Below are 9,457 nucleotides of genomic sequence, written 5' to 3'. Positions count from 1 at the left end.
TTTGAGTCCTGGACCTGGTGGCTTGCTTTTCTGCTTTCCCTTTCTCTCCCTCTCTGGTCAAATTTAAAAACAGTAACGAAAATATTAACAAATGGAATCAAATAATTAAATTGTATTTGTTATTATTATTATGAAATTTGCTACAGGGCTCACGCACTCACCAGAAGCAGAAACACAGAGAGAGAGAGAGAGAGAGAGAGAGAGGAAAAGAGAAAGTGAGAAAGCAAGCTACCCGGTCAGGGACTCAAACTGCAGTTGGCCATGTGCCAATCCAGCACCCTAACCAACATGCCACCTGCTGGCCCCAACCCCATAAATCTTTTTTAAAAATTAGTATTTAATTTTATTTATTTACTATTATTTTTTAATTTGACCAGAGAGAGAGACAGAGAGAGAAATACAGAGAGCGAGAGAGAGTGAGAAAGCAAGCCTCCAGGTCTGGGATTTGAACCATGGTCAGTTATATGGGAGTCCAATGCCTTAACCACCACACTATCTGCTTGCCCCCCTTTTGTTATTTAAATAATTATTTATTCTATTTAACTTTATTTATTTTTTAATTTGACGAGAGAGAAAGAGAGAGAAAGCAAGCTGCCATGTCCCAGACTCAAACCGTAGTTGGCCATGTGGGAGTCCAGCACCATACCACCTTCCAGCCTCCCCTTTTTAATAATTATTTATTTAATTTTATTTTTGTAAACCCATAAATATTTTTAAGATACTTTATTTATTTATTTAAATATGGCCAAAGAGGGACACACAGAGAGAAAGCAAGAAAGCAAGCTGCCAGGTCCAGGACTTGAATCACTGTCAGCCCTGTGGGAGCCTAGTGCCCCTAACCACCACGCAACCTGCTGGTCCCAATAACCCCATGAATCTTTTTTTTTTTTTGGAGAGGTTTTCGCTATAGGGCGCATGCGCTAGCCAGACAGACAGAGAGAGACAGAGAGACAGAAAGCGAGAAATCATCCCCTGGGGGGGATGGCCACACCGCAATCCCTTCTCCTCCATTCTCCTCTCAGGATCTTGGGCACGCATGCACACGTGCCTGGTGTGAGTTTAAGCTACCGGGTCTGGGACTTGAACTGCGGTCGTCTACATGGGAATCCAGCGACAGAGCCAATACTCCATCTGCTGGTCCCTAATCCCATAAATCTTTTTTTTTTTTTGGAGAGGTTTTCGCTATAGGGCGCATGCGCTAGCCAGACAGACAGAGAGAGACAGAGAAAAGCGAGAAATCACCCCCCCCCAGGGGGGATGGCTATGCCGCAATCCTTTCTCCTCCATTCTCCTCTTGGGACCTTGGGCAGGTACACACACGCGTCCGGTGTGAGTTTAAGCCACCGGGTCCGGGACTCGAACCAGACACTAACTGCTGGTCTTCCCCCCCCTCCCAATAAATCTTAAGTGGGTGTTTCTGGCCCAGCTGCCAGGCAACCACTGAAGACTACTGCCTCCTACACATATCGCCAACTTGCTCTAGTCTCCGGGGGCACTGGGAAGGCCACCAGAATAGGAGTGTGGAGGCTTGATTTCCTCTCCTTACTCTGAGATTTGATGGGATAAAGATTCTGACTTAAAAAGAGGGGGAAGACATGGTGGTTAAGGTGGCTGGATCCCACATGGCTGACTGAGTCCAGGATATGGCAGCTTGAAAAACATGCTAGAGGGACCAGCAGTTAGCATAATGGCTATGTTGCTGAACTCCCATGTAGTCGACTGCGGTTCGAGTCCCGGACCCGGTGGCTTAAAACTCATGCCAGGCACGTATGCGTGCGTGCCCAGGATCCCGAGAGAAGAATGGAGAAGGGACTGCGGCGTGGCCATCCCCTCTGGGGGGTGATTTCTCGCTTTCTGTCTCTCTGTCTCTCTGTCTGTCTGGTGAGCGCACGCGCCCTATAGCAAAAACCTCTCCAAAGAAAAACAAAACATGCTAGATACACATGTGCCTAAAATCCCAAAAAGAGAGAGAGAAGGGATGGCTGTCTGATCACCACCCTTGAGGGTGCTTTTCCACTTTCTCTCTATCTCTGTGTCTTTCTCCAGCAAGTGCACGTGCCCTCAGGCAAAATTTCTTTTAAAAGGGGAAGGTGGGGACCAGACAGTGGTACAGTGGTAAATCGTGACGCCCTGTGAAGCTGACCCACATGGGAAAGTCCTGAGTTGGTGTCCAGAGACCTTCCTGAGTATTCACATGCCACAATCTAGTGCCAGCCGAGCTGGGGCAAATCACAGTGTGAAGACCATACTGGGGGTATTATGTGTCTCTCTGTAGAAATAAACAAAGTTAAAAAACAGAGAGGGCTGGTCTTGTGGTCTGATGATTAAAGGAGCCCGATCCCACATAGCCGACAGCATTTTTATTTTTATTTTATCGCTATAGGGCGCGTGCGCTCGCCAGACAGACAGAAAGAGACATAGAGACAGAAAGTGAGAAATCACCCCCCCAGGGGGGATGGTCACGCCGCAATCCCTTCTCCTCCATTCTCCTCTCGGGATCTTGGGCATGCACGCACACGTGCCCGGCGTGAGTTTTAAGCCACTGGGTCTGGGATGCAAACCGCAGTCGACTACGTGGGAGTCCAGCGACATAGCCATTACGCTAACTGCTGGTTCCCCTGACAGCATTTTGAATCCAGGCCCTAGCAGCTTGAAAAAACATGCCAGGCGTGTGTGCCCCAAATCCCGACGGGACTGAGAAATGGAGAAGGGATAGTGATGTGGCCACATCCCATTAATGGATGCTTCCCTCTCCTCCCGTATCTCTCCAGCAAGTGCAGTGCCCTCTGACTTATAAACAAAACAAATAAGGGACAAGAACACAACCTCTACCTCACCTCTTGTCTGGAAGTTCATCCAAAGGAAATAGCAACTGAAACGCTAGCCATGGCTGTCACCAGCACAAAAAGTATCTCACAGCTGCTTCCCCATGGGCACTGCCAGGCCCTTGGGTTCCTGTTTTCCAGTTGAAGATCTGAGTTCTAGGGACCAGCAGTTAGCGTAACGGCTATGTTGCTGGACTCCCATGTAGTCGACCACGGTTCAAGTCCTGGACCCAGTGGTTTAAACTCACGCCGGGTGCGTGTGCATACGTGCCCAAGATCCTGAGAGGAGAATGGAGGAAAAGAGATTGCGGCGTGGCCATCCCCCTGGGGGTGATTTCTCACCTTCTGTCTGTCTGTCTTTCTGGCAAGTGCACACGCCCTGTAGCAAAAACCTCTCCAAAAAAAGACCTGAGTTCTAGAGCTGTCCCATGACTTAATCCAAAGCTGCAGAGCTGATAATCACAGGTGGGGGGGGGGGGGGGGCGTAGATCCAGGCCTACTGACCTGAGAGCTCTGTTCTCAACAACCACTGGAGAGGGGAACCACTAGTCATCCCCACCTCACAGACCAGGACACTGAGACACTGAGAGGTCAAGTGGCTGGCCCAGGGTCACAGAGACCTCACAGACCTTCCCTCTTTCTGGGCCGTCCTTCCAAATGTCCTGGATCACTCATGTCCATAGAGGTCCTCTGTACCCGGAGTTCCTCATACAGTTCTCACCGCCATCAAAAAAAAAAAAAGTTCTTTTCCCATGTGTTACTTACACTATCTGGACAAAAGGCCTTCCCCCATATATATTCCATTTCACATTGCCCAAGACTGTTCTGTCACCTCTCTTGGACAAGAAGAAGGGGGGTGGTAAACTGGGGTGATATTAGAAAGTTCTAACAGGCCCAGCTATGTTGGCTAAGCCACATGGGAAGCCCACGTTTGGTTCCCAGCACAGGATGGGCACAGTGGTCCTAGCTAACTGGGAGGCTGAGGAGGAGGGATCGCTGCATGGTGAGGCCCTGTCAAAAGCGCCCATCTCTTTGTCTCTCTCCTGTGCACACGCTCATGGGAAAAAAAAAAAAAACAAGTTTGAATAACCTTGATTGCCAGGCACTGACTAGGTACTGGGCTGCGTCACCCTGTCAGCGGCTGAACTGTAGATAGGTTGGGAATCTTGGGGGACAGGTCCCGCCCATTCATGGGCTGTTCAGGCTTCCCACTCCTTCCCATGATACCCACCGGCGCACTGGGACCCCAGGCGTCCACGCTGTATTGGCATTCTCTGATTTGCTCTTCCTCACTACTCTGAAAGGTAGCAGTTGGCGTCCCCAATTTAAAATGATAGACCGAGGCTCAGACCTGCTAGCTAGCTCCCCCGAGGATATACAACCAGTAAGTAGCTGGGATCCGGTCCTAGCAAGTCTGGTTCCAAAGCCTGTGTTCCTGACGACTTTCGCACACCTTGAGAAGGACATGCTTCCACCCCCACTCGGGCACCACTATCCCACCTGGCTCCTTTGTAAGGTAAGAAGAAAGGCCGTCGCCCGGAGGCAGCATCGCTGTGCAGGGGAGCACAGCCGGTTCCATCTCAGCTCCGTTCACCCCTCGGCCAGGCCTCCTCTGTGCCAGTCACACGTGGCAGGGCTTGGTGCCTGCAGATGGGCGGCTGTGTGCTTGGACTTGGCCTGTCAGGGCTTCTTAGGATCACAGAGACCCAGGGCCGCACCGGCCCTTAGATTCTCACCGAAAATCTTCGTCATCGTGGGCTCTGGAGCTGCCAATTCTGAAATACTTATTTTTTTCTTTCTTCACGATAGAGTGCGTGTGTGCACATGGCAGAAGGGGGAGCACCCTCCGCAGGGTCTGGTCACACCACAATCCCCTTCCTCCAGTCCTCCAGCCTGTTGGATCCTGGGCACTTGGGTACATGACTGGTATGTTTCAGGCCAACCGGACTGGACCTTTGAACTGCGGTCGCCGTGTGGGATCCAGCTTCCCTTGAGCAGCATGTCACTGCTGCGCCATGTCGGCCCTGAGATACTTGCTACCTGCAAAGTCCAGTGCTAGGCATTTTATTTGCATCATCTCATTTCAACACTCAAATGACCACAATGAGGAAACAGGCTTAGGGAAATTACTCTACACTCACTTTCAGGTAGAGAAAACACAGTGGTGGGGTGACTTGCCCCTGGTCTCCTTGCTAACCAAGCTAGCGGATGGACCCAGCTCTCATGGGTTCAGCGGCCCCATCACTGGCCACTGTCCTGTAAGGGCTCATGGGCAGTAGAGAGGACCAGAGCCGTGTGACCCTGGCTGAGCTATTTCACCTATCAGTACCCCAGTTTCCTGGTCTGCAAGGTGGGATGATTAATAGTTCCTACTTCAGGGGCTTTGTAAAAATTAAATGAGTTAAAAACTGACGGTACCCTGATTTTGGAATTCGGCCCCAGAAAATAGTGGGGGAAGGTGGTGAATAAAAAGAGGTAGTCCTTGTACGTTTGGTGGCTCTGTGATTTTTAAGGTTTTTTAGCTATAGGGCGCGTGCATTCACCAGAAAGACACAGAGAGACAGAGAGACAGAAAGCGAGAAATCACCCCCAGGGGGGATGGCCATGCTGCAATCCCTTCTCCTCTCGGGATCTTGGGCAGCACGCACACGCGCCCGGCGTGAGTTTAAGCCACCAGGTCTGGGAGGCGAACCGCGGTCAACTACTTGGGATTCCAGCGACATAGCCATTATGCTAACTGCTGGTCCCAAGTTTTTTTTGTTTGTTTGTTTTTAATAATGATTTATTTAACTTTATTTATTCGTTCATTTATTTTTAATTTGACCAGAGAGCGAGCGAGAAAGCCACCAGGTGCGGGCCATGTGGGAGTGTCCAGCACCTTAACCACCACAGCACCTGCTGGCCCCTGACTTTAAAGTTCTGATTTGTCTGTTCTTACCGGTTCTCTGCTCTCGACTGCCTTTGCAGACTCGGAGTCACACAGGTGGGGATTTGAGCACGGCCACCAGACACGCTCTACCTCTTGTTGTTCCCTCTACTGGAATGTTCTTTCTTCCAGAGAGCCACATGCCTCACTGCTCCACCTCCGCCAAGGCTTGACTGGAAAGTCACCTTCCCTGGAGGCCTTTCCTGGTCACCTTCCACCTCCCCAAACATCCTATCCTTACCCTACTTAATTTTTCTCCACAGCACCCAGTAGAACACACTGCTCATTTAGCCCCACAACACAGGCTACGAGGGGAGTGGGAGCAGAGTGTGTTTTGTTTGCTGCAGTACCTCCAGTCCTTAGAACAGTGCCCTGCACATAGCGGCAGGTAAAAAATGTTCTGGATAAATCCATGAGCCTGCCCTCGAAGGAGAAGGCTAGCCTTGGTGCCCGAGTTGGCCAGAAGCTAGGATGACCATTAGGACTTGACCACTTCTGGGGCACTTGCGATGTGCCTGACTCCCGTCCAGGGGCTTCACGAGCATTGCTCCATTTGATGATAGCCTCCTAACGGCCACCCAGAGTAAATATTTACGTGATCCCAATTTTACACAAGAAGGAACTGAGGCTCAGAGAGGGATGGATCCTGCTCAAGGTCACACAGCTTTTCAGCAGCAGAGTCACGATTCAAACCCAGGCCCTGCTGACGCCGCAACGTTGTATCTTTCTCTCTGCTGCCCCGTCCTGCTGGAGCCAGCCCTGAAGGGGCCTATGGCCAGCCAGCTGGTTACATAAATCACCACACAAGGTCTCACGTGCTAAGTGCTAAATGTGTCATGTCTGACTCCACCCTTTCCCTCGCTCTCACATCCAGCAGTCACCACAAACCGACACTGCAGCTGAGCCTTAGAATGGCTCTGGAAGCCTCCTTTGAGCCTGCCTCTGGCGCCCTGACTAGCTGACGTCCTTGTTGACACCGACATGGTTCAAGGCCCTGGCCTCCCAGCTATTCCCCCCCGCCCCCGCCCACCTCAGATTTACCTTCTCCCATCCAGCCTTCCCCCCACCGAGTCAACTCAGGTGCTGTCACTCCCAGGCTCGAAAACCTTCCCTGACCCCCACCGACTCCAGAATGAACTTCTGATTCTTCCACCTGGGGCTATACTCTAGCGCTCCCGGCTAGCTCCAATCTTCCTCTTCGGCCCTGCCTTGCGTCACTGACTTTAAACACCCAGTGTGCCCTCCGCCGGGGCTGCCTCTGCGAGGGACACCTGTGCTTCTCAAACCCCTCCGAATGTGAAGAGCTAACCTGTGCCACCTCCTTGACCTTCCCTGACCCGTGGACAAGGACGATCTCTCCTTCCTCTGACTCATCCCCACTCTGTGCCCCACGGCCAGCACCCACGGAGAGCGCAGCGGGGATTTCGGGTCTCATGCTCTAGGCTGGGACGCCCTGAAAGCACTCAGCATACCGTCTTCCGAAATGGATTGGCGCAGGTGCTAGGTCCTACAGAAACTGGGGAGACCGTGGGGGTGATGTGCAGAGATCCACTAAATGCTCCAGGAGGCAGCCAGCCGCGCACGGCAGTGAAAAACGCAGGATCTGGAACCAGACTGTCTAGGTTCGAATCCGGCTTTGCCTCTTACTTAGCTAAGTGACTGGGCAAATGACTTAACCTCCCTGGACATCTGATGTCTCCCCTGAAAAGCGGAGGTCATTGGAGCACCCACCTCTAGGGTGATCATAAAAACCCTGAGAATGGTGCCTTGGTATAGTCAGCGCTGCTCAGGAGTTTAGGGCTATCGTCATTGGCGAAGCCCCAAGAAGGGGATTCTCGGTGCTGGCAGGGCAGCAGGCCGAGCTCCCAAACTGCAGCTGCTTTCCAGGTCCTTTTTCCACGAGCTGTCGGAGCACAGGTAGGGCCGGGCATCAGCCCTATTTTACAGATGAAGAACTGAGGTTCACTCAGGGGACGTGGCAGTGAGGAAGTGGCAGATCCTCCAGAACGCCTCAGTTCTAGTCTGGGGTTCCTTCCCCTTCTCGGGGCCTTCGCAGTGCACCTGTTGTGCTGGTCTCACACAGCAGCTGGCCCCCTCCCCACCCCTGACGCTGGAGGGTCCCGCCATAGTGCCCTCCCATCCTATGTATGTGGTTCCTCTTAGGCAGGCCGGGTGCAGTGCACCATGGGGTGTGCGTGCTTGGAGTGCACACGCACACACACACACACACACACACACACCCCGCTACAGAACGGCCCGGGCCCCAAAGGTGAGGAAAACCTGTTCTGAGGAATCTGCCTAGCGAGCAAATTCCGTTCTGAGGCCCTTCCACAGTCGCAGGAGTGGGGCCCAGTGTGCGTCAGAGACACCCGCAAGGGGGGCAGAGAGGGAGAGGGCGAAGCGGGAGGAGGAGACTGAAAACTTCACGTTTCTTTTTTCCATTTCAGTGACGAGAGTCACACCCGGCCTTTACATAAACATGGCCCAGGAGCCACTCTGTCTAAGCTCATTTCCCTTGTGGCCGCCTGGCCTCTTCCCCTTGGTGACCCTGACAGGCCCGTGAGGGGCAAGCACACAGAACCTGCACAGGACTCACCAGGCCACCCGACAGCACCCATGCCTCCAGAGGCTCCCCTCGCTCTGCCCCATATTTATGTCCTCGCCTTCTTCAAAACACGTCCCCACAGCAGCTCCTCACGGACACTTGAGCACGCAGAAGACAGGCACGCACGCAGCCTGCAGCTGGCCTCTGGGGCCTGAGGCTCACACCGCCCTTGTCACGCCATCTCCCTCCCCACAAGTGTTTTCTGACCAGCTCGCCTCTCAGCCCCACAGCCCAGACAGGCTCCCACAACCAACGTCACAAAAGAATCCCGTGGAGAATGTTGCAAACACACAACCTTCCCCTCTGCTCGGCTGCCCGCAATCCCATCAACACGGCTTGTACATCCGATCCAGAGCCCCTCACATGGGCGCCGGCAGACCCTCAGCACCAGAGACATACCCTGGGGTTTCTGACTCCCCTGGGGATGAGTGGGATCTGAGTTCTAGACCTGCAGCCCCCATGCAAGGCGCTCATCACAGACACAGAGATCCATCCATTGGCCAGTCCTCACCATGACTGGACCACACCTCAGCAGGGCGACCAACTTGGGACCCAGATATGATACCTTCTGACTCCAAGGTTCACATCGCCCCTCCAAATGGGCTCACACCCCCTGTATATTAGTACCCGCGGCGCTTTGCAGAAACAACAGTTATAAACAGTTCTGCAAGACATACATGCAAAACACATGCTGGTGGAAAACATACATACATACGACCCCACACCGAACAAACTCCACACTCAGCGTATTGTGTCCTGCTTCGAATGCCCATCTGTCACCCAGAGCCACAGGGCCACATCTTGTAATTCTGCCCCACAACACTGGACACCCCTCCAGACTATCTATCTCCGTGACCCAGAGAGGGCCCTCCCGGGACCCCTGGCTGCCAGAGGAGCAAACAGTGGTGCCCAGGAGAGCTTTACCTTGCCCACAACACAGCACGAGACACGCAACCGCCAAGACTCACAGCCACAGCCCTGCCCCGACGGCGCGGCGTTCCGGGGCCCCTGCTCGCCCTGCGCACCCCGCACACCCCAACTCTGGGGCGCTCCGCGGCCCACCCCTCCCCCCCCTCTGCCTGGCTCCTACCCCATCGCCCT

At 53.1% G+C, this 9,457-nt stretch overlaps 1 protein-coding gene across 1 annotated transcript in view; it reads right to left on the bottom strand.

Moving 5' to 3' along the window:
- Window positions 1–9,457, bottom strand: part of ZBTB4 (zinc finger and BTB domain containing 4) — an 18,972-nt gene that overhangs the window by 8,416 nt on the left and 1,099 nt on the right. The gene's annotated exons all lie outside the window — the stretch shown is intronic.

Source organism: Tupaia chinensis, unplaced genomic scaffold, assembly GCF_000334495.1.
Source record: "Tupaia chinensis unplaced genomic scaffold, TupChi_1.0 Scaffold000330_1, whole genome shotgun sequence".
Lineage (NCBI taxonomy): Eukaryota > Metazoa > Chordata > Mammalia > Scandentia > Tupaiidae > Tupaia > Tupaia belangeri.
The sequence above is the reverse complement of the archived record's forward strand: the minus strand, read 5'-3'. Positions and strand labels throughout refer to the sequence as shown.